The sequence below is a fragment of the Petaurus breviceps genome, unplaced genomic scaffold (genome assembly GCF_028583685.1).
Source record: "Petaurus breviceps papuanus isolate PSGF00001 unplaced genomic scaffold, PetGlider_PUasm1.0 90734, whole genome shotgun sequence".
NCBI lineage: Eukaryota > Metazoa > Chordata > Mammalia > Diprotodontia > Petauridae > Petaurus > Petaurus breviceps.
In genome coordinates this window covers 11891028-11916584 of record NW_027187327.1, presented here as the reverse complement: position 1 = coordinate 11916584, position 25557 = coordinate 11891028, and the positions used below count along the sequence as shown (strand labels likewise).

General features: G+C 37.7%; 1 protein-coding gene and 1 long non-coding RNA gene across 12 annotated transcripts in view; one reads left to right on the top strand and one right to left on the bottom strand.

Annotated features, from left to right (window-relative positions):
- LOC138145372 (protein FAM9A-like) overlaps window positions 1-25557 on the top strand; it is a 650020-nt gene that overhangs the window by 265243 nt on the left and 359220 nt on the right. The window lies entirely within an intron of this gene.
- Window positions 147-15679, bottom strand: LOC138145328 (uncharacterized). The gene is made up of 2 exons (XR_011164189.1): window positions 15452-15679; window positions 147-605 (listed from the first exon to the last, which is right to left on the bottom strand). It is a non-coding gene; the product is annotated as an uncharacterized lncRNA (long non-coding RNA).

The window sequence follows — 25557 nt, the reverse complement described above, 5'->3', positions numbered from 1 at the left end:
ACTTTCAGGTACTGAAAGTCTTAGAAAACTTCAGCTCTGCCTGAAAGTGCATTAGGGGTCTATAAAAATCACTCTTTATTTGTACCAATTGTACCCAGATGACTAGATTATAGTGTGTTGTTATCCAGGACACAGACAAAAAAGGATTTTGAACTAAGTAATTATCTTTACTGACTTTCTCAAAAGTAGATTTGTGAATGTTTCCTAAGATTGAACCACAGAGTGAAACTCGTTGAATATCATTTTTCATGTGACCTTCAGCAATGAATGTCGTCTGGAGCTCCAGAAAGTCTCCTTTTCGCTATAACAATAAAGAAATACATTTGAGTCTTAGCATGATTTCCCCTTCTTTCTCTGATTACTCATTTAAGTCTTCTAGCTATGTAGAGTAACTTTCAAAGATCATGTGTGATGGTGAGGAGAGCCAGGGAGCAAGAATGTTGAACACACTCTAAGGAAATCACAACCAGTGGACTGAACATGTCCACAGGGTACAACAGTATTTCATGGAACAATCATAGGATCATCTATCACTCCTGTGAACACCTGGAATGTTGTGATCACTTTGAGATGTCTCCTTTCCAGAAATATGTGGACTGAGAAGTCTAGAAAAAAAAAGCAAGCAACAAGCATTTATTAAAATTTTCACATGTTCCAGGCATTATGCTAAAATTAAACAAAAATATAAAGAAAATAGAGATTAAATGAATAAAAGACACACAATTTTTAGGATATTCAGCCATTGCTATTTCAAAATACTTAGGAAAAAAAGCCAACACTAAGAAAACCAAACATTTAGAAAAGAGTAGGGGTTCTTTAGAGAGACTGGGGTTAAGGACTGGTTGTATCCATGACTTTGTTGATAGGGGGAACTCTAAGATGAAGATGCCCTCTCTACCAATTCAGATCAGCAACTTCTCTGAGGCAGTAGTATAGAGCTTTAAGAGATTAGATGACATACCCAGGGTCACACAGATAGGCTGTGGTAGAGACCAGACTTGAACCCATATTCCCTTGGCTTCAATGACAGCTTTCTATTCACTATGTCCACAGATGTATGAGGCAAACTTCAAAGAAGAAAATTTGGGATCTAAAATTCACCAATAGTAAAAATCTGAATTTAATTTATATGATCTTAATTTAATTAATTAACAATACATTAATAAATTAATGTATTATATATTTTATATCTATTATATATTATTATATTATATATATTTGTATATATCATATAAATTAGTTTAATTAATCTTAAATTAAATTTATAAGAAAAAGTGATGTTGAGTCCCAAAGAAATATATAGAATGGTATCTACCTGCATTTTGTAACCCAGAAGGGAAACAAGTTAACCCTTGGACTTGGATTCAAGAAGACCTGAATTCAAGTCCTCCACTGACAAAACAGTCTTTATTTCCCTAGGCAAATCACTTAACTCCTCAGTGCCCTGGTTATGTCTCTAAGAAAATATGTCACAAGCCAGTTGCTAATATACATTGGTAAACGGAGTTTAAATCAGTCAGTCAGCCAATGAACATTTATTTAGCACCTACTATGTGTCAGAGTTGATTCTAAGTGTTGGTAATACAAAGAAAGACAAAAAATAGTCCTTGCTCTCAAGGGACTCACAGTCTAATGGGGAGGTAACATGCACAAACATGTGTATAAAACAACTTTGTAGAATACACACACACACACACACACATACATATGTGTGTGTATAAAGCCAAGCACAAACAGCTTTCCAGAGGACTGCTGCTGTGAACAGCTTTTCAAGGTTCTGATTACACAGTATAGTGAACTCTTTATTTATTCAGTAACAAACTAAGACAAAGCGTTCATAATAAACAAAGTAAAGCATTCAAAATGTTATAACTTCACAACTGATCACTAAAATGGCCACATAGTTTTAAACAAAAACTAACATTCATTTAGTAAATCCTTCATTTAGTAAATCTTTAATTCCATCACAAAGTACAAAGGTTAAAGTTCTCTTTTAAACAAGGTGCAATAATTTAGTCAATCACAGTCTGTTCCTAGGTCTCACTGTCTTACTCTTTTCAAACAGAAAGTCTCCCTTTTTAAACAAAGTACATTTATTTAGTCAATCACAAAGTACAAAGGCCATCTACCCCTAGGTCACAAATAAGTTACAATCTCATCAGTCAGCATTAAATACCCAAGGAGAGGTCTTTTCATCTCGACTCAAGGCAGGCTCTCAGCTTCCATGGTTCCTCTTCCTTGATCCCAGCTCCTACCTGAATCCACCAACCTGTCACCTGGGTTCAAAGGCAGGCAGATCCCAGTTCCTTGTCCAGCTCTCCATGTAGTTCCTGTTCCATATTGAAGCTCACAGTGTCTAATCGACTTCAAATCCTTCACAGTTTCTCTTCATGGAAAGACGAGGCTTAACAAAGCCACAATAACATTCATTCACATTGCTGACATCCTCATCAATTCACTTTCTGCCTGTGAAATTAACATAGACCCAAAACAAACAGACAAAGTATTGACACCACAGTCATGTTTCCTCTGGCAGCTCCAGCTGGTTTTCAGAAGCTCTCAGCAGAAGTTTTGGCTGGCTCTCAGAAGGTCTGCCACCATAGGCTCTTTTCTCGAAATCACTTTCTCCTTGAAGTTCCAGCTGGTTCTCAGAAGCAGCTCTGTTTTCAAAATCAAAATCACTTTCTCCAGCCTGGGCTTCTCCTCCTCAGCCTCCACATGGCTTGCTCCAAGAAGTTATGACTCTACAGCTTGTGCTTTTCCTTATATAAGGTATTAGTTCCCCCCTGTTCCAGCTCCTTCCTGTTATATCAGGAAGTCCATCCCACTGTGGGATTCACAAGTTCTAGGTCTTAATATTTGACACAATCCTGAGCTTGGAACTAAGTGCTTAGTACCTGTTAGCTTGCCAAAACAAGGGGATCTTCAAATTCTGTTACTATTACAATAGGATAACTTGTTGATAATCAAGAGAGGGAAGACATTAACATTAAAGAGGATTGGGAAAGGTTCCTCATTAAAGATGAGATATTAATGGAGACCTGAAGAAAGCCAGGGAAACCAGGAGGCAGAGATGAGGAAGGAGAGAATTCCAGGCATGGGAGAGAGTCAGTGAAAATGTCTGGAGTCAAGAGAGCAAGGAACCATCATGCAAGGAACATGAAGGAGTCCAGTGCTAATAGACAGCAGAGTATGTGAAGGTATGTATCTTTAAGGTGTAAGAAAACTGGAAAGGTGGGGCTGGTTATGAAGAGTTTTGAATTCCAAAGAGAGATTTTGTATCAGATCCTACATACAATAGGGAGCCACTGGAGTTTATTGAATGTGGGAGTTTGATGGCATGACATGATCACACCTGTGCTCTAAGATGTTTGCTTTGGCAACTAAATAGAGGATGGACTGGAGTGGGAAGAGTTGTTCCATCATTCATTTTCAAGGAGGACCAATGACATCAGGAGGTTGATGTTTTGACTTGTGCATGAAGATTTAAGTGAGGCAGAGCTGCAGTCATCAGCCTCATTGTCTCTTCCAGAATCATTAGAGCCCAGTGGCAAGACAAGGGTCAAAATGACTGATGATGGCCCAGGATGTCAGTTTGTCTGAGGTAATACCCATTCAATGACTGAAGATTAGGTAAGAATGGAGACAAAGGATGGTCTAGTTTATCATCACAAAAGTAACAATTTAGGAGGTAAAGAACCTCTGAGTTTCTGGCCAGAACAGAAAACAATTGCTATTTGTACTCCCTCTTATCCATCAAAACTCAAACAATGAATAAGGAGGCTTGGGCTGGGGCCTATTGTTGGCAGTTTAGTGAAAGCTAGGGTGATTTGGGTTTAAAGATATAGTCAAGTAGCTCTATTTTAATAATGATGGACTTTTTAAAAGCATGTTTTATCAGAGCTATGTTTCAAGAAATCATAAATGAAAACAGCATAGGACAGAGTAAATTGTCTCAGTTTTTGAAAAAAAATCTAGCCTCCAAACTCCAAGATATCTTACAAAATTTAAGGGACCAGAAATTGTATTCCTTTGGACAAAAGCATCCATCTGTATGTAAGGGTATGACACCCCAAGTGGAGAGAGGGTCCATCTGTGGTGAGGGAAGAAGGAGAAGGAAGAGGAGGAGGAGGAGAAGAAGAAAGAAGAAGAACAACAAGGATGACGATGATGACTGATGACAGCAGTAGCAGAAGCAACAGAAACAATAGTCAGGAGGGACTTGAAACATGGAGATTAACCAACAGCTATTAAAATATTCTAGCTGTGCTGGGAAGCGAGGTAGCACAGTGAGTAAAGTGCCAGCCCCGGAGTCAGGAGGACCCAAGTTTGGTTCCAGCCTCAGACACTTAACACCCACACACAAAAAAACTAGCCATGTAACCTTGGGCAAGTTACTTAATCCCAATTGCCCCCCAAAAGGCTATATATGTATGTATGTATCTATGTATGTATATATTCTAGGTGTGAAGTGATGAGGGTCTGCACCAGGGTGGTTGAAGTGTCAGAGGAAAGAAGGGGGAATGTGTGAGAAATACTGCAAAGGTAAAGTATATAGGTCTTGGCAACAGATTGGATATGTGGGGTGAGAGGGAGTGAGGAGTTGAGGATGATACTTTAGTTGTGAGCCTGGGTGATTGGGAGGATGGGAGTATCCTTGACAGAAATAGGATGGCTAAGAGGGGGAGGATTTTGGGGGAAAAGAAGATAATGTGTCCAGTTTTGGACATGTTGAATTTAAGATGTTGACAGAATATTGAGTTTGAGATGTCCAATAGATAGAGATACAAGACCGAAAGTCAAGAGAGGTTTAGGCTGAATAAATAGATTTGAGAATAATTAGCATAGAGAGAAAAGTAAATCTCTGGGAGCTGATATCATGATGTGAAATAGTACATAGGGAGAAGAAAGGAGAACCCAGGACAGAACCCTGAGGGATTATTGAAGGATCAAAAGAATGACATTTTCTGCTTGTAGCTGAGGTGAAGTGGAGGAGTAGATTATGGAAAATGAATAACCGGAGGAGGTAAAAATGTTTATAAAAGGAACAGTATGTATGTTGAGGTCCCCCAGTATGAGGGAGGAGTTGTGGGGGAAAGATGCCAAACTCATTGAGTAGAAAGGTAGAAAATCAGTACAGAACAGCTACTAGAGTTTGGATTAGGTGGCAGATAAGGATTGAATGAATCTCAAAAGAGAAGAGATTACTAAGTTATGGTGGTAGAGGGTGAGCTTGGAAGTGACAATGGAAAATTAGGAGTATTCCAACTTTCTCACCTCAGTCAATGAGGTAGAAAGAATGAGTTTAAAGTGCAAACAGTGCTGAAAAGAGTGACCAGTGGAGATTCTGTCATCAGGAGAGAGTCAGAACTCAGTGAGAGCTAGAAGATGGAAAGAGTGAGAAAGGAAAAGTCTTACGATGAAAACAAGTTTGTTGTCTATGAAGCAAGTATTCAGAAAGCACAGTGTAAGGGGTAGGTATTTTAAGAGTGGGGCATTGGGAGGTTTGAATTGAGAGGGATGGCAATAAATATGGATGATACTAATGGGAGATGAAAATGAGATTTGATTTTTGAAAGCTGGGGGTTCAGAGGCATTGGGATGCAGGATATATGACAAAATGGGAATCTAATGAGTTCAAGTGGGTTATCACAGAACTAGGGGTTTGACCTTGGGGTAGAGTTTTCTCAGGACCTTAGCTGGGGTGGAAGGGAGTGCTGATATAATAGTTTTTCTCTTTGACATTTTTGGACATTAATGAAATTAGAGGATCAGATAAAACAAAAACAAAAACAAAACAAATTTAACAGGGATTAGCTTGCTATATTTTGGGAAGGCAGAAAGCTGGTCACCAGAACATAGGAAAAGAGGTTTGTTGTATCATAGAAGGGACAGGGAGTATAAGGCATTTTTTTATCCTTTTTTGCCAAGTGGAAAGTTCAAATTTCTAGTGTGGCTTGTTATGCCAATTTCCAAAATTGAACAACCATTATAGATATATGAAAGCATAAAACCCTCAAATAAATGCTCATTTTCTCAATTCAAACCATGAAGTTTTCAGTGCATAGTTTCAATCAGTGGAGATATACATATAAAGCAGTGGAAATAAATACATCAGGTATCTTTTGAAAGAAAGGTAAATTATATGTTCCAGATGTTTTATTGTATATTAGCTACAGCACTCAAGTGAACCTGAAGACAGAGTTATATCATATATCGTTCAATGGAAAGAATGTTAGGACTGGAGTCAGAAGATATGAGGTTTCAATTCTGCCTCTGTTGCTTACTACCTGTGTGACCTTGTACCAGTCATTTAATCCCTCTGAGCCTGTTCTTTATCTATAAATTAGGGTAGTCAACTAGATGATTTATAAGGTCCTTTCCAATCATGATCCTAAGATGTGAGAGAAATATTCCTAATTATTTTAGCAGAAAAAATTATTCTTAACATACTATATAAAATATTCAAAGAAACACTTTAAGATCATAGGGTCACAAAATTATACATTTGGTACTAGAAGAGATCTTAAAAGATTCTGTAGTCCAACAACCTCATTTTACAGCTAAAGAAACTGAGGCTCATTGAAATGAAATGATTTGCCCAAGGTCACAAAGTTAGTAAATGGCAGAGCCAGGTTTCAAACCATGTCCTCTGACAAACTTGAATCTAACATTGCAATGCCATTTTGGTCCTCTGAGAATGAAGGACAACAACTAAACCAATATTTAAAATAAATTTTATTATATGAATGTGATTCTAATTTACTACCAGATTTTTCAAGGCACAATTATTTGTTGCTTAAATCCATGAACAAAGCTCAGAACTTTAAGATTTATCTTTGGTTGAGTCAAATAATAAAATCTCAAGCTAAAAATTCTGGTTTTAAAGCTAGGAGCTTCTCAGATACTGGTTTGAAAACTAATATCACCTTTGAGATGAAGATGTGGGATAGGTATGGATGTTATGCCTTAATTCTTCATCAGTAGAGGGTCATGACCAGGTACTCCTTGTCCTGTGACATCATGACCCATCAGATTTTGTGACTTTAAAACTATTTCCTTTTTTTCTGAGGCCTCCTCTTCCATTTTGGTTCTTCTATTGCTAGTCCCAAAAGTTTTGACTATTTTTTCTGATTATCTTGTCTCTTTTATTAAGTTTTTATTTTTGGCAGCTCTCTAGAACTTGGTACATTGAATTTCTTTCCTTGTTGCTAGATTTCCCGATGTCCGCTAAAATGTGTATTCAGATTCCTGCCCTGGACCACAGTCTGGTTCCAACTTTTCCTTCTCCCTTTTTCCTTCCCTATTCCTCTTTCCCTCCTTCCATCTCCCTTCCCCCTTCCCTTCCTTTCCCTGTATATATTTTGTGATTCTTCCATCTATCTCTCTCTCTCTCTCTCTCTCTCTCTCTCTCTCTCTCTCTCTCTCTCTCTCTCTCTCTCTCTCTCTCTCTCTCTCTCTCTGACTCTCCCTCTCCTGCACTCTTCCTGAAATTACTTTATACTTACTTATTTCTGTATATTTTGTTTCCCTCCAGTAGAATGGAAGATCCTTGAAGACAGGGATTATTTCATTTTTGTCTTGCTATTCCTCAGTGCTAACGTCAGTGCCTGATACATAGATGTATCTAATATATGTTGGTTGAATTATAGGCATGATATATTCGACTTTACTTTATTGTGCTTTGCAGGTATTTTTTTTTAAAAATTGAAGGTTTGTGGCAACCGTACACTGAGCAAATCTATCATGGCCATTTTTCCAGCAGCATATGTTCCCATAATATCTGTGTCACATTTTGGTAATTCTCACAATATTGAAAATGTTTTCATTATTATTATTATATCTATTATGTGCTCTGTGATCAGTGATCTTTGATTACTATTGTGATTGTTTTGGGGCTCCATGAACCACCCTCATATAAGACTGTGAATGTAACTGATAAATTTTTGTGTTTTATTCCCCAGTTAAAAACAATATTGAAATTAGGCCAGTTAATAACCCTCTAAGTGTTCAAGTGAAAGGAAGAATCAGTTGATGGGGTAAACTTCACTGTCTTATTTTAAGAAATTACCACAACCAACTCAACCTTCAGCAATCACCACCCCAATTGGTCAGCATTTATCAATGTAGAAGCAAGATCCCCCACCAGCAAAAGATTATGATTAGCTGAAGATTCATATGATGGTTAGCATTGTTGTTGTTTTTAGATATGATGCTTTTGCACACTTCATTGATTACAGTATAACGTAAATATATCTTTTATAAGCACGGTAGAACCAAAAAAATCCATGTGACTTGCCTTATTGCGATATTTACTTTATTGTGGTGGCCTGGAACGAAGTCTGCAATATCTCTAAGGTATGCCTACATATCTTTTGCTGTGAGATGGTAGACCAGTGATAGGAGTCATCTCCTTTATTTCATTCATTGAAATCCAATAGGAGCTTAGGATCATAGATTTAGAGCTGTCCAAGTTCTGTCAATTCTACTCCCACCATATCTGTCATCCATTTCCTCTTCACTCATGTGGGCATTATTCTGGTTAAGCCCCCCATCACTTCTCTCCTGGACTATTGCAATAGCCTCCTAATTGGTTTTCCTGTTTCTAGTCTCTCCCTCTCATTCATCATCCAGGCAGCTATCAAATTGATATTCTTTAAGTCTAAGTCTCACTATGTCTGTCCTCTGCTCAAGAAACTTCAGTGGCAGAAAGAAAGGAAGGAAGGAAGGAAGGAAGGAAGGAAGGAAGGAAGGAAGGAAGAAGCATGAATGATTTCCTATTACCTCTAGGAAAAGGCTCCTATTTAATATTTAAGTCCTTCACAATTTGGTTCCAATATGTCTTTCTAGACTTATTTCACATTATTGCCGCTCATGTGCCAAACTAGCTTATTTATTATTTTCTATACATAGCACTTCTTCTTTTGCTTCAGAGACTTTACATAAACTGATACTATGTTTAGGATGCTTTCCTTCTTCATCTCTGCCTTTCAGCAGCAGGGATTTCTAGTTCTCTTCAAGGCTTACCTAATGTTTCTTCTCTAGGAGGATGCTATGCTTCTGATTCATTCTTTCTGTCAAACTTATATGTTGAATTGATGTCTTAAGATTGAAGTTTAGTTTCTCCCCTTAGAGAGGTAGTTCATCTAGTCAATAAGAACTTAATATTTAATTAATGAAGCATTTACTATGTGTCAGGCACTGTGCTAACTTCTGGGTTTACAAACGCAAAAACACAATCCTTTACATTAAGAAACTCACATTCTAATGGTAAAACGACATGCAAACAACTATGGTTATCCAGATATATGCACACACAAATACATAAACACATGTATATGTGTACATGCCCATATATAAACATATATACATATGTGTTACAGTGAGTGAAAACCTCTGAAAGGTAGATTCCAATAATTAATGATCAATCTATTAATTAAGCTAGCCTGTAATCAATAAATTGATGGTTAGTGTTTTCTCTCAGTAAACAAAAATGCTAAAGGAGATTCAAAGGGAACTCCATAGACAAGTGAAACTCAATCCTGATTGGTGGACATTTATTGAGGAGTTGGCTAAAAGTCTTCACCTCTTCCTTGTGAATTGATCATGAGATTCAGTAGCCTCAAGGCATATGGGCAGGGAAGCCATTTCTATCTAGACCATGCTGGCTAGTTTTTCCTTTTTGAGCTGGGTTGCTCTAAACTCTAATGGAGGGTATCAAGGCCAGAGAGTGGAAGGGGTATAGGGGGATGGAGGTGCCCCAGGCAGAGGCTCTACTCAGACTGGATTCTATTTATACACTAAATAGAAATTAGATTTTCCTGCTTGGTAGGGTTCCACCCAACCTAATTAGTAAGCATGTGCCTTGGGGGTTAGGAGTAATCAATAGAAATAGATATATTAAATAATATAATAATAGATATATAATATAATAATAGACATATTATATAATAATATAACAATAGAAATAGATATATTAAAATCTATAAGTTAGGAAAATTACTTTGGAAACTGAGTGAAGGTTGCATCAGAGTGAAGAGAAGTATAGAAAGAACTCTGATCTTGGAGTCAAAAGAGTCTGGTTTGAATCCGGCTTTGTTTTTTGCTAGTTGTGCTGTTTTAGACAGGTCACTTAACCTCTCTGAATCTCAGTTTCCTCCTCTGTAAAAATTAGTCTGACACTTGTCCTGTCTACCTCAACATGTTGCTGCACAGAGTAACCCAGATAATTTATGTGAAAGAGCATCCTACAAATGTAAACTGTTTTTGCTATTGCTATTATCTTGCTAGCTCAGCAGTCCTATGTGATCTTTCTCAACAGAGAGAGAGTATTGCTCAGCATGATCATTTCACACATAAGTACAGTACTGCTATGTCAAAAGGGAAGAAAAATCTATTTAATCATAAAGTAGATTGAGAAAAGGAGAGGGTGTACAATACATGTTTTTGCTGTTCTTCTTGTTGCCCTAGCACCTTTTCTATTTTTACTTTTCAAACACAATACTATTTTTCTTAATCCATTACCATTGTGCTTTCTGCACTTACCCTTTTCACAATGAATGTAAGGAAATGTTTTGTGTGGCTTATGAACTTCTGAAAAGGAGCGCTTTGTGCCCAAGATTAAATATCAACATAAAGTTCCCCATGCTATGGGGAGTTTGCTATGGAGAAAGTAGCTACTTTGTTCTGGGATTTTGTGGGGGTTTTTCATCTTTAAAATGAGGGTGATAGCACCAGATTCATTCATTATGTAACTCTATGAAAGTAATCTTTTGCCTTTAGAAAGAATGATCATTTTAGTTACTGATTCTACAGGTTTGGGGAATCTTCCTATGAAAGGTTGTGTTGAATTTGGAAAAAAAAAAGTCCTGGATCATGGAATATCATTACCTCATTCCCCATTATTTACCCACATGTAATGTTCAATTTCTAAGTTCTAGCCAGGGGCCTATAAATCAGTTTTTGTTTCATCCAATATCTCCCCTGGTAGAGTGTTTTCTCCTTCAGTTCTCTGAAAAAACATACAATAAGGGTTCCTTGTATGATGATCATTATGGACAGTTTGCATTTGCCACATGGGTAAAACTTTCCATGTATCATTTCTCTTGAAATTTTCAGTCAGTTCCCACATCATTTCCCATGGGTGAACATTACTTTGCAGTGACAATGAAAGTGGATGGTAAAATAGGTAATGTTTAGATAGATGCTTAGGAAACTGGACTGAAACACTTATCTTTAGCTCCAGTTTCTTTGATGTATATGTTATGATTTCTGGCAGTGAGGGAACTATTTCTATTTGATGTAAGTCTTTCCTTGATGCAGAATCAAGTGGAATTTCCCTCTCTCCTAATGTCATTTCAACTCAGTCCCAAAAATAAAGGCTAATTTCTCTAGCTTGTTGATGCTATTACATTTGTGTTTGCATACCTTTGGGCTGCAACTAGGAAAATAATCATAGAAATGCATTCAAATGAAAGATGCCCTATATCCCATCATCTATCCTTTGACTCTGACAACATGAAAGCACACAACTTAAAAAAAATTATTTTTACAAGGGAGAACAAAATAGAAAATTATTTGATTTGGTGATTTTGAAGTCACCAGAAATGTTTTCATTGAAAATAGAGATTTGGATTTGACCTGTCTGTCTGGTTAACCATCTTAGAGAAATGGACTCTGTGATTTCCAAGGCTAATCAGAAAGCCTATGCAAACTCCAACACTCACTTTTTTTTGTCATAGACTGTGTACCTACACAATTTGGTTAGACTGAGCCTTTAAAGACAAAACAACTCCAGGGTTCTATAATTTATTCAATACAAAGGGAGGTGGGACTACAAACTTCAAAACTGTATCAGAGAATCTTTGTGGTAGAAAGAATCTCAGAGATCTTTGTATAATTTCAACTGCACCCTTAAGTTGAGATCTCTTTCTCATAGTTTATGGAAAAAATTAAGATTATTTACCAAGAGCTTCCTTTTCTCCTCATCTCCTATCACTTAGATTCCTTTTATCATTCTCTCTTCTTTCATTCCATGTCAAATAATGAGGTGGCCCTTCTACTTGACAATCAAACCTCTCTGCCTGTACAAGTGATCACATTCTGCCCTGTGTCTCCAACAGATTGAATTTTTAAAAAATCATTCCCACTCCATCACTTATGTTCAATATCTCCTTGTTCTTGGCTAGTTCTCTACAGCTTATAAACACATCCATCTCTTCTCCATCTTCCAAAAGCTATCACTTGATCTTTCTATCACCACTAGTTATCATTCCATATTTCTCTCTTTTTGTGTGTATGCTTAAACTCCTTGAGAATACCATATTATCACCCACAATTCCCCCCCCCCAAACCCCAATCTAAACAAAAAAAACCTTCCTAAATTTTATCTAATTAGCTTTTTAGAAACTAGTAGGCTAAGTGATGATTCTCTATTCACTGCTCCTATAGTGTAACTGACTACTGATAGGGGTCATACACTAGCAAAGTCAGATATATAAATTAATAATTGTAAAACAAAATCACATGGTTTATGTGGATCTAGATTTCTGATCATATGGCCTGCTATTGAAAAACCTTGGATGCCTTTGATATGACCAACCAACTTAGTTTAATAAATAGCAGAGTTGAGATTTGAATTCTGGTCTTCTTGATAGGGTGCCACTCTGGGAACCCCCTTGAATCTTCCCACCTGATGAGCATTTGCTTGAGGCCATAAGTCTTTCATTATTGCTGGCCCAAGTCTCTGTTACTCTTAACCTAACCTAGCCCTCAGTTGTCTGTCATCTGCAGGTAGCCTTCAGCCATTTCCCACCCTTAATCCCATTCCTGGAATCTGACCTCAGTTCCTCAAAATCCTCCTTAGACTCCTCCTGAAGACCCTCCCCAAATCCCTCCCCTAGGCCACCCCTAGGTCCCTCCCACAGTCTTTCTGTATATAAGATCCATCTTACCTCCATGAAGGTGCTGAGATTAAATCTAGTGCAGACTCAGTCTGTGTCAGATTGTTTTGGCCTGCTTGTCTGCAGAAGCATCACAAATACTTAGGCTCCTTAAGAGTCCATCCATTATGGCATATCTTTAACAAACTTTGTTTTACTTTGATTGAAAGAAGGCTTGAATCGAATTCATTCAGCAGGGCCCTGCATGTTGGTATTTTGGGGTCTTGAGCACCCCTAAACCCCAAAACTCATCACTCTGACTTCAGATCTGTTATTTTTCCATGTTGTCTCCTGGCCTATTTCAGGCACTTCCTTTCATTACAGGATAATGCTACCTATTTAACCCCGAAAAAGCATCGCTACTATTCTATAGATGGGTTCCTCCAAAACAAAATTCATGAGCAAAACATTGCATTTGGTGCCATCATCTATATTGTAACATTGTGCCTTTGTAGGAGTCATTAGTATTTACATAGTTCCTTATTATGCATCAAGAACAGTATAAAACCTCAGCAAGTCAATATCAACTTCTTTAAAAACACAGGTGAGTAGAAGAAATTGTGTTGTCAATTATATTCTCTATTATTCTTTAATCAAGGTATCTGTTAATCCTGCTTTAGTTAATGTAAAGAATATTTATTCTTCTCTCCATTCCACACTTGTTTTTTTTGTGTTTCAAATGAATAAACTTCTTATTATAATTTCTTTACTGGACTTGCATTGTTAGTCAACAGCCATGCATATAGCTTTTGCCTTGCAGGCATTTGCAGTCAGAATGACTGGGAAATTGCAGGTTTCATTAACAAAACATGTGGAAGACACATTGATTCCATTAGCACAAAGATCTCCTAGGATACATTAGGTCCATTGACATAATGGAGTTAATGTTTTCCAAAATGCTAATGCTATAATTCTTTCAAGCGTAGTTTTAGCTTTAAAAGCGGTCCCCCCCAAAATAATTAAAAATAGCAAAAAAGAACAGTAAGATCTAAAAACATAAATCTTAGTCCTGAGTTGTATTACATTTTTCTTGACTTTAATCTGTTGGCTACTTTGGGGATGTGGCATGGTGACAAGGACTAAGGTCATCTTTATAAAGTATCATAAAAAGCAATAGGCTACTAGTATTGAGCTGGATTTATGGTTTCATTTGTATAAGAAACTTTTGGAGAGGAAACTCCTACCAATACAAATAGGCACTTAGTCTGCAAGTTAAAGTAATAGAAAGTTGCTCTGGGGGCATTGAGATGCTAAGTGATTTGCCTAGAGTAAGACAACCATTAATATGTCAGAAGCAGAATTTAAACCTAGGTCTTTCTGACTCTGTGGCCTGCTCTCTAAATACAGTGATAGACTGTCTTAGCAAGCATGATGAAAATGCTAGCAGCTAAAAAAAAATCTTCCTAAAAAATTATTCAGCAGTTCATAGGATTATAGATTTAGAACTGAAAAGGACCTTATAGAGGGAGTTAACATAGTTACTCAGACTCAATTGCAGGATTGACCTCACTTCCTTTTCAGAGGTCAGTCTTGAACTCATTGACAAGACTATGGCCCTGAGATCACTAGGGGCCATCGTCTGTGGCCACTCAGTTGACTTCAACTACCTAGTATAAATGAAGGAATGTGAATGCAGGAACACTTTTGGATGCAGATTTGAATCAACATCATAGGGAAAGTTAACAGACACAGAGGTTTCCTTTAAAAAAAAATATATATATATATATATATATTCCCCAAATATATGTTGAAACCATTTTAAAATATTTTTTTGAAAGTTTTGAGTTCCAAATTCTATCTTCCCCTCCCCTTCCCTCCCTGAGATGGTTAACAATCAGATATAGGTTTCTTAAAGTTATCATACTAACCACCAGTAGTATCACCACAGATCTCAAGACCATTCTGGTAGGGAAAGGATTTGTAGACTCATTCTCCAGGGTCAATCTTGTGAGTAGGGTGACTGAGTAAGACAATTGTAGCAGGGTGGGTTCATAATTCTTCTATGCTGTTAGATCCTTGGGAAAATGGGCACTTAGATTTTACACCTGCTGCAGGCTTCCCAAAATGTGTCTGGTTACTCGGACAATTTCTTTTAGGGTTTGGTGACACAAGATGGATTGTAAGGAATATGGTAGTTTCCCCAATCTGCTTAACAGAGAAGCTGAGAAACTCCTAAATCACACTGTCAGAGTAAGACCTGCAGTCACTGCCAAAGTTCCCTTTTTCCAGTTATGGAGTTTGATTACCATCTAGCTGCTAACCCCCCAGACATTTCCCCCAGCATCAGTTAGCACCAGTCCCAAACCTTGACCTACTACCTCAGGTACAGTTCCTTACTTCCAGATAAAAAACCCTATAAAGATCTACCTCATTTCATTTATATTAGGTACTCAACTCTATCCAGGACCCCTTCAGAATACCTTGTATTCATTCTCCCTGACTGCTCCCTCATTTTTTGAGTATCTCTACTCAGTAAAGCTTATTTGTGCTTCTAGTAAAGCAAAACTTACATTACTTTCTTCCCATTGTCTGTCTTGTACTGTGCTCAATTCCTCTGTCTCCCAGACATACCAGTTGCAGAAAGACTTAGGTCTGATGTAAGGAAAAACTTCCTAATAATTACTACTTTCAGAATGAGGGCTGCTGTGGGAGTCACTTTCAAATCTGCTGTCTCAGTGAAGTTGGAACATTTATGCCTTAGAGCAAAGTTCAAAATCAGCACTAAATTAAAATAAGCAATAAATATGAGAAAATGATATGGAATGTGATTGCCACTCCTATTTGAAAAACCATTGGTGCTGAAAAATGAGAATTGGAACAACAATAAAAAAAAGACATTGGGGATCAGTATTTCCTATGGAACTTTTAAGTATTGTAAAGTAATAACCACAATAAGAAGGCCAAAAAAAAGCTTAGAAATTGCCTCAGCCAGCAAATACATGATATCCTGGTGAATGAGAGAGACATGGAAGCCAAGGGCAACACAGTTTAGAATAGAAATTCATTTGCAAAACCTTATACAGGAGGGTTAGTGGGAGATTATGAACAGTATTATTTTAGCAAGAGGTGTGCGTGCAGGATTGAATTGGCAAAAGTTTGGCATGAAACTCAAATCAGATCATCCCCAAAGCATTTAAAAGCCAAAAAAAAAAGTTAGGGGACAACTGACAGATGAAAAATGGAGCAGATCTGGCAACATTTTTATAATAAACTGTTTTCTCCATTAATGACAATAGAGCCAGAATATTTGGTTGCTAACATCTCAGTCTTGATGTGGGGGAAAGCTGGGCCAGAATAAGAATGCATAGAAAAAGAATATGTTGGTCATAACATGCTTTTGAGAAAATTGAGTGGTCAATTGTCAAGATATTTGAAAGAAGGAAACATATAGTATGACTGGAAAAGAAAAAAAATTTTTAAGAATCTTAAAACTACTGACATAGCTGTATGTTGCCATAGGTACATAATTGAATATAAATAAACAAATAGAAATCTTCCTATTCTTCCCTGAATTCTTGATATTCGTTATTTGTTACAGCACATTATCACAGTTATGTACCATAATTTATTTAATTATTCAATTTCAGACTTGTCTCATCTCCATATGGTTCTGAGCAAACTTCTCATTTTTATATGAATTCCTTAATGTGAGGCTAAGTTTTTCATGCAAAGGCTTTGATGACTCAAGGAGGTATATAGACTCTGCTCAGATTTGATTCTGATCCATTGAATTAATCAACAAGAATTTTTATCTAACAAAGGTAATTCAGTTTTAAGTGAGATTGAATAACCAAAAAACCTCACTTAGACACCTTGTTTGATTAAGATTTTTCTCTTTAGGGGAAGGGTTTTTATTTGGTGTCTATGAACTTTTTTTTTTTATTAAAAAAAATTTTTTTAAAGCAATTGGGGTTAAGTAACTTGCTCAAGGTTACATGGCCAGTTATTTCTGGGTGTGGTACTAAGTATCTGAGCCCAGATTTGATCCCCAGGTCATCCTGACACTGGAGCCGGTGCTCTTACTTGCTGAGCCACCTGGCCTCCCCTAAACTTGTTTTTTTTTTAATGTACAAGAATTGTATGTATATTGATATATAACTATATTTCAATAAAATTAGTTCTCTTTGTAATCCTACATACATTTTTTATCTGTTTGCATTCTGGGAAGGGTTCTATAGACTTCATCAGACTGCCAAGGGGATGTATGACTGGATAAAAGGGGTTTAAAACCTCTGCTCCCACCCAAGTAATGAAAGATATTTGAGCTTATATGCTAATATTTTTAATGGTGTGACCTTCTATATTAATTTAATTTTCTTTACTAATGGGATTTGTTTTTTTTAAAATCTGATTTGAGAGCTCTGATTGTTGTGCTTGGTTTTTCCATCATAGTGCCTGGCTTTCCCATCCCCCAGCCTGGGCTGTCCCCTACTGGGTCTCTGCCCTTTTCCAGTCAGCTCACCTGCATAGATGTGGGCGGGCTTCTGGGTCAGGCACTGGTGGGGAATTTCAAGGTGTGTACTGACCAATCACTGTTTTTGGCCTCTACAAATTTCTGCTTATGTAATACCTAACTGTTGGCCATGTGGACTCCCTTTAAAAGCTGAGGTTTTACCTGAGATCACTGCTGTTTGGACGTGGGATGGTGGGGTGGTACCTGATCAGCCCGCCATTTGGCCTAATCAGCCAACATGGCGTACAATAAAGTGTCCAGTTCTAAATTGTTACTTGGGTCTTGCTTGCATTATTCTGGGCACAGCATTTGGAGGCCCCAGTGAGATAGACAGCATTCTGTGTTGCTGTCCAAGGCCCAAGATCCTTGACCTCAGGGGATGGAGGCCACTCAGGTCTGACTTCCTTGAGCAGCCAACATCTGAAATTTTTCAGAGCTCAGAACTCAAGGCTGAGAAAGTCCAGACCATCCCCTGATATCAATCAGATTACATTTTGGCTCTTTGGACCTAGATTTCTGTGCCAGCTTCTGGAGGTGAGTGGTTATCTGTCTGTTGTGTTTATATGCTTGCCTTTCTGTTTGTCTGTCTGCAAGTAACTAACAGCTTCTGTGTTCAAAAACAGCCAGGGAAACTATTGGACTTTCATCTTTCTCCTTGTTTTCCCTTCGGAGAAAAAGAGATAAGAAAAGGGAGGGGTAGGGAGAAAGCAGCCCGGTCCCTGGGATTTTGCTGAATAGGAAGAGCTCTTGGCCTTGGGGGTAGGCATCTGCTCGCCCAGATTCCTAGGGGGGCTAGCCCCTGATGAAGTTCCAGGGCCCCAGTTCTTGAGGAGGGAAAGATTGTACCTGCCTCCTGACTTCAACCAGCTCCTCATTCAACCCTTTGTGTATTCAGGACCTCAAAATTGGGGTGAATCTGTTCTGTTTTGTTGAGATATGAGGGCTAGACATAGCCACAAGGATTGGCAAGAAGTACAATCCTGTACCTCAATCTCCAGGCAAACTTGGGGTGCTGAGATTTTGCCTGTAGGCTCCAGCTGGTACTGTTGGTGTCTGTCTTTCTATGTGTCCTATCCATTCTGGGACATTAGAGTTTTGTTTCGAGGTCATTAGCTTAACAGAGCCATGGCAAGTCTGGCTACGGTGGCCACATGGCCTGTCCATATTTCAGCGGCTGGGAGGAGGTGCAGGCCAGCCTGGCTCCCGGGTCAGGCCAAGGGTGGGTCTGACCGACCCCCACCTTGTGCTGCTGCTGGCTTGGGTAGGAGAAAGTGAAGGACCCCACCCCTAGCCCTCAGCCACTTCTTCTGGGGGGTTTGGGGGGGAGGAAGAAGGAACTGGCGAGAAGGATTTCTCCAACCACCTTAGTGGAAAGGGGGTTGGGATTGGAACCTGCACAACCCTTCCCTTGGGAGGAAATCGGGCAGTTGGGAAATTTCTCTCTGAGACTTCAAGGGCAGGGAGAGGCAGTGCCTTCATGGGATGGGAGACTCCAGAGTCCTCCAAAAACTCAACGGGGGGAGGAGGGGCACCTTGCTCCACTGGAGCAAAACTTTTTACCCTGTACTGGTCCTTCCCCTCCTCATGGGCATTGTGGGGAGGTGTGCTGGTGGGCCCCTCTTTGGGAATCCCTCCCCTCAGATCAAGGAAACAGGCAGGCTAGATCTCCTACCTGACAGCCTGCCATGTGGCCTGATCAGCCAATGTGGTGTACAATAAAGTGTCCAATTCTAAATTATTACTTGGGTCTTGCTCGTGTTATTCTGGGAACAGCATGATTTCCTACCTAAATTCATCCCTAATTGCTCCTGTTTAATCTTTTTATTTCTCTTTTGAGCCATCCTGAGTTGGTTGGTTGTTTTTTTCCTTTTGTTTCTATATTTAGGGAATTTCCAGGATTTTGTCTTTTGTAATATAATACTGGTTCATTTTCTTTCATATTATAATACTTGTTCAATGTCCTTTGGTTTCTCTTTGAGGTTTTATTCATACTTTCTTTTGTTTTATGATGCTTTCTGTTGATTTCTCTCCTTATGAGTTAGGGTTTATTTAGGCTTTCCTAGACTTCTAGTCTTTCAGCTTTTCTCTTATATTCCCTACAAATTCCCTTTGGGATTCTTCTTAATCTTTGGCTTCTCTCTCTTCCAATACTGCACAGACTATCTCTCCTTAGGTTCCTTGTGCTAGGGGATAGGGGTTTTGGTCATGCCTAAGTCCCCCCCCTCAGTAATGTATATGGTTACTAGCTCCAGTTTGTTCAACCTCTATCCTATGATTCTGAATACTGCAATTCTTCCATCCTACTTGAGTCTTCAACCTTCCACCCATTCTCTATTTCTTTTATTCACTGTACTTTTCTTCATGTGGAAGGAAAGAAACAAGTGTCTATTAAATGCCACTATGTGCCTGCTATTCAATGTGCTAAATGCTTTGCAAATATTATCTCATTTTATCATCACAAAAATTCTGGGAGGTAGGTCTTATTATTATCTTCATTTTACAGATGAAGAAACTGAGATAGACAGAGATTAAGTGACTTTCCCAGGACCACACAGTTAGCAAGTGTTTGAGATGGGATTTGAACTTAGGTCTTCCTGATTTTTGGTCTGGTGCTGAAACTATTTCACCATCAGCTTTTTGTGTATTGCTCTGCATATTAAATGTCTGCTATCTCTTATGAGGTCAGAAGTGTGCTCAGGTCTTTCAGACTGAGTTACTGTCATGGGAGAATCTTTAAAGTTGACCTGGATTCAGAAGCCTATTCCTATTCCTTGTGCTCACTATGTTGGGAGAGCAGAGTTAGTTGCAGTGGAGACAGGACCTTTTAAGTATTCTTCTGTTAAAGCATTAGGTTTTTTTTTAGACCTTGTTTGCTGTTTCTGTCTGCTTATCTTGTGAATTCAGCTATCATGTCTAACATTCCTTCTGAAGTTTTTGAGTTTCCATAGTGTTGGTGGAAGTGATTATTCCATAATTTTATTGGTCCTACCAACAAAATGTAGATTACTCTTGTGCATATATTGTAATCATATATCATTCCATGAAGGGATGACAGAGATAACTTTATATGATGATGCACTAATTACTGCATCAAAATATTAGCTCCTTAAGGATAGTGGCTGTCATTACTTTGTATTTGTATCTCCAGTGACTAGCAGTGATTAGCATATAGTAGGTATAATAAATGCATTTTCATTTGATCATTTTCAACATCAAGGATAGAATAAAACAGTGAAGTGTGTGCTCACCAAAGGTATTTACTACTTCCATGAAAGATATCCCATATAGAATTCAAATGGAAGTGGAATTTCCTATTCTTGATCAGCTTTTCCAAATGCTATTGCTTTTGGATGTCAATATGCTGACTGCATCAAACCTGGGAAAACTGCAACATTTCCTAAATGAGATCTGCAACTACTTTTAAAAATATTGACTTAACAATCAAATCTATAATGGAAAAATCAAGTTGATTAAGAATTCCTATTCTGGAGACTCTAATACACCTGCTATCAGTGTATGCATCTTCAACATAAACTATAGTTCAGTAATGTTCTGGGTCCAGAATTGACTAAGACGGAGAGAGTAGACTCAATTATATTCTGGCACTTCTTTCAGCCTTTTTTGGTTCTCTCAAACAAAATTCCATCTTTTTACCACCATTACTCTTTCAGTGATATTACATGGCCTAAAATTGTAGGACATAATCTCTGAAGAATCAAGACTTTTAATATTCCAAAGGGCAATGGAGACACATTTGGTGGGCATGTTGAGTCTGTGTCAGATTGACAGAGGTATCATACAAATACTATCTAAGAAATTTATGATTAGAAAATGTAGTTGCATAGCAAGAGTGAGAAATAATAGATGGATAGTTGTTAAGCCAAGTATAAACAGCTTTCCAGAAGACTGCTTCTGTGAATAGCTTTAAGATTCTGATCACACAATATAGTGAACTATCTATTTATTCAGCAGTAAACTAAAGCAAAACATTCACAGAAACAAAAGTACAACATTCACAATGATATAGCAACTTATCACTAAAGTGGCCACATAGTCTTAAACAAAAGATATCATTCAGTAAGTCCTTAACTCAATCATCCTTAAGGAGCAATCCTTCTTAAAGGATACAAAGTACAAAGGTCTCCTACCTCTAGGTTACATTGTCTTAATCTCACCAGTCAGGCAGTCTTCTTTCTTCTTGATTGGAGACTGGTTCCAATCATCCTTAACTCAATCATCCTTAAGGGGTACAAAGTTCTACCACCCTAGGTCATGGTAAATTTTCCTCTTGTCAGTCATTGCTAAGTACCCAAGGAAAGGGCCTTTCATCTTGACTCAGGGCTGGCTCCCAGATTCCATGGTTCCTCTTCCATGCTCCAAGTTCTTGCCTGAATTCACCCAACCATCACCTGGATTCACAGGTAGGCAGCACTCAGCTTCTGGTCCAACTCCACATCCAGCTCCATATCCAGCTCCTGTTCCATATTGAAGCTCATGGTGACTGGTTCACCTAAAGCCCTCCAAAGTATCTGTTTCTGGGAAGACAGAGCTTAACAGAACCACAACTACACACATGGCCAGAATCATCATCAATTCACTTTCTGCCTGTGAAATCAACACAGACCCACAAACAGGGTCTGAGAAATTAGCACAAATTATCAGTAAAGTCCCAGGACCTCTGAAAATATCAGTAAAACCCTCCTTAAAGACTTCTGTAAACAGACAACAAGAGAGTCCTCTTTCAGGGCTTCTGAACCAGCAATAAGTCCCAGGGCTTCTGTAACAGCAGCAACATCCTCTATCAGTAGACAGGTCTGACAAAGTAACATCAATACACGCAGACAAAGTGCAAGTGCCACAGCAGCCATGCTTCCTCCCAGTTCTGCTCTGTCCCAACTTGTGCCCTAGCTGTTATATGGTCTTTAGCTCCTCCCTGTTCTGCCCACTTCTTACGTCCTTCCTGTTCTGGTCTTTGGCAAGTCCCTCCTACTGTGGGCCACAGGTTCTGATCATGGACAAGACTCAATGACACTTGAACTGAAACAAGGTGCTAAGTACTCCTTTGCTTGCCATTACAATAGTTCAAGGACTAGACTAATATCACAAATTGTCAAAAGGTATATAGGGATGACCTCCAGAAACTGGGGGTGATTGATGCCCTATGAAGTATTTGTGGGAAGATGTGGATTAAAATTATACAGGATGAGATGGTGTGATTGGGCTATTAGGGAAGTGTCCTCATCATTTGGAGGCAAGGGTCCTCATCAGTGAGATCATAGATATATCAGGGTACTGGAGCAAGTGATGATATACTTATGCATGTATGTATACATAATCTGTCATTCTATCTACATGTGGACATCTATGAATATATAGATTATTTATTTCTCTAGTTACACTGGTATGTTTGGGTACATATAGATTATCTTTATATGTATTTACATGTATATTTACAGATATCTTTTATATACTTATGTTCATATATGCATATACATGTTGATTAGTAATTAGATTGGCATAACTAGGTCTGTAAATTAATTTAGGTTGTATAGCATATCATCTGGGCATATTATTCAAATCCCTATTGGCACTGGCAGGTTGAGACCCCTCCAAATGGCTGGCTACATCTTATCTTTCTATTTTCTTGTTTCTATCATTAACATTCTAAAAATGTTTGTGGGAGATGGTATCTTTGCTTTACCATTGTATTTTTTTAAAGAAACCCTCTATTGTTTTCTTGTTGGAAAAATGCTAATTTTATATACATATAAGTATGTAATCATATTAATATCTCTTCTATGTATATGCTGTTTAGATTTAACATAAAACTATTATACTTTGTCAAAGGCTTTTTTGTTCTGTACTGAATAAGATCATGTAACTTAAAGGATTTTGTTTTTGTTTAATAAAGCTAATTACTGTAACTGTTTTTCTAATTTTGAACCATCCTTGACTCCTTTGTATAGATTCAACTTCGCCATGATGAAAAATTTTAAGGTTTAATTCTTTTGTGTTTTAGCTAGGATTCTATATAAAATTCTGCATCAATAGTCATTAAGGATATTGGTTTTTAGCTTTATCTCTTTATCATTTCCTGGTTTAGGTATTAATGCAACATTTAACTCTGGATTCTTGCTTCCTATTGATATAAAAATTGTTTAAAAAATAAATTTGATTTTGTAAATTAAAAAATCCCAGATGGTTCCATAAATTCTGTATGCTGGAGCCTATACTTTCCATTAGCTATATCATGGATCTGAATTTATGCTCCCACTTTTATTCAGTTCCCAGACCTGGAAATCACTTAGCCTATTATTATACTTATAGACTCAACCCTGCTTTACTCTTTTAATTTATCCTTTTAAAATTTATTCTTCATTCAGAAGTATCAGTACTCCTGAATGCAAAGGTCAGTGATTTAGTATCATGTCAGTCTTATTCTTGATCCTTCTCTGACATATAACTGGATTCTTTCCTTATTCCTTGATTATGTTCCAAACTTGGACCAGAAATTGGGTCTTGGTTTTGCCCCTCTATGTTTGAATCCCTGCCTAGGTTCTATGCCTAATTCCCCATTTCCTTTAGGCCTTGGACCTATTCTTGATCCCTTAAGGTAGACAGGAAATTGTCCTATTGTCTGCTTCCTGACTCCCCTCTAGCACTTCACTAACACTACTTTTCTATTAAAAACCAAAAAAAAAACTCTGTAGCTGAGCCTTGCCTGGATTAACCGTACCCTCTCTGTAGCTCTTCAGTATCCATTTCCCAGTCATACATTACATGGGCCATTATACTGCCAACCCTAGTTCTAACAAGCTAAGTGATTATTAACAACAATAATAAGATTAATAATATGTATATAGTCCTTTAAGGTTTGCCAAGTGCTTTACATATATTATCTGCTTTGATGCTCATAACAACTCTGCAGTAGATGCTTTTTTTTTTTTTTAAGAAAAGGAAACCAAGCCAAACAGAGTTTATGACTTGCTCAGGGTCACATAGGTAGTGAGTACTTGAAATAGGTTTTGAACTATGGTCTTCCTAACTCTAAATCTAGTAACTATCCACTCTGCCACAGTATCTGGAAAGAGATGAATTCACTATTTCTATCACTCTGTATTATTTGGATTACTCTTATGGAGAGAAGTCATTTTTGTGGTTTTTGAATGATCTCTGGCTTCATTTTCTTATTTATGGAACGTTAAATTCTATAGCACTATTTGGTATTTTCAAGTGGATGTGTTGGTAAATAGTTGTCCATACTCTCTGAAAGTAGGATATTCAGAAGTATTAAGACCCTGGAGCATGATACTGAAGTCTGACAACACTTTTTGTCTTTCCTTGCTGGAAATCTGTGTTTTGTTCCTATTGTTATCTTTTCTGAAGGGAAGGAGAGGTGTTAACATTATCGAATGCCACTGATTTGTTCTAGTCATTTATCACTCACCATCAAAGGAAGCAAAGCTGTTAGTTCTGGCTGGGAAAAGAGAAAGCCCTGTTTATTTTGGGATGCTTGGTTCAATTCCCCAATCTGTCAAAATGTCTCTTTGTTGAGATGATCTTTTAAAATCTCATCAGAATCCCTTTAAGTCCTTGAACTGTAAGAAATGAGCAGGTTGATTTTAGAAAAACATGGAAAGACTTGTATGAAATAATAAAGAGTGAAATGAGGAGAACCAAGAGAAAGTTACATAATATAACAGCAATATTGTTCAGAGAATAACTGGGAATGACTAAGTTATTCTGAGTATTATAAATATTCAAATTAATTACAAAGCACCTACGAAGGAAGATGCTATCCACCTCTGGAGAAATAACTGATGTATATATATATCTGACACGTGTATATACATACATATGTATGTATGTATATATTACATACATATATACACAGATATATGTATATACATCTGTATCAAATGGTGGCTTTCTCTAGTGTGAGGTGTAAAGGGAGGGAGACAGTTTGAAATTTAAAGTGTAACAAGAAATTAAATAAAATGTAAAAAACAATGTCTTTAGGCCCTTTCAGGCTCATTATTACATCCTCAGATATAGTTATGACAGTTCCTTCTTTATAACTTTCATTCAACTTTGCTACTATTCATTGTCCATTAAGACCATTGATTTAATGTTCAAACTGATCTTAGAGACCATCTAGTCCAT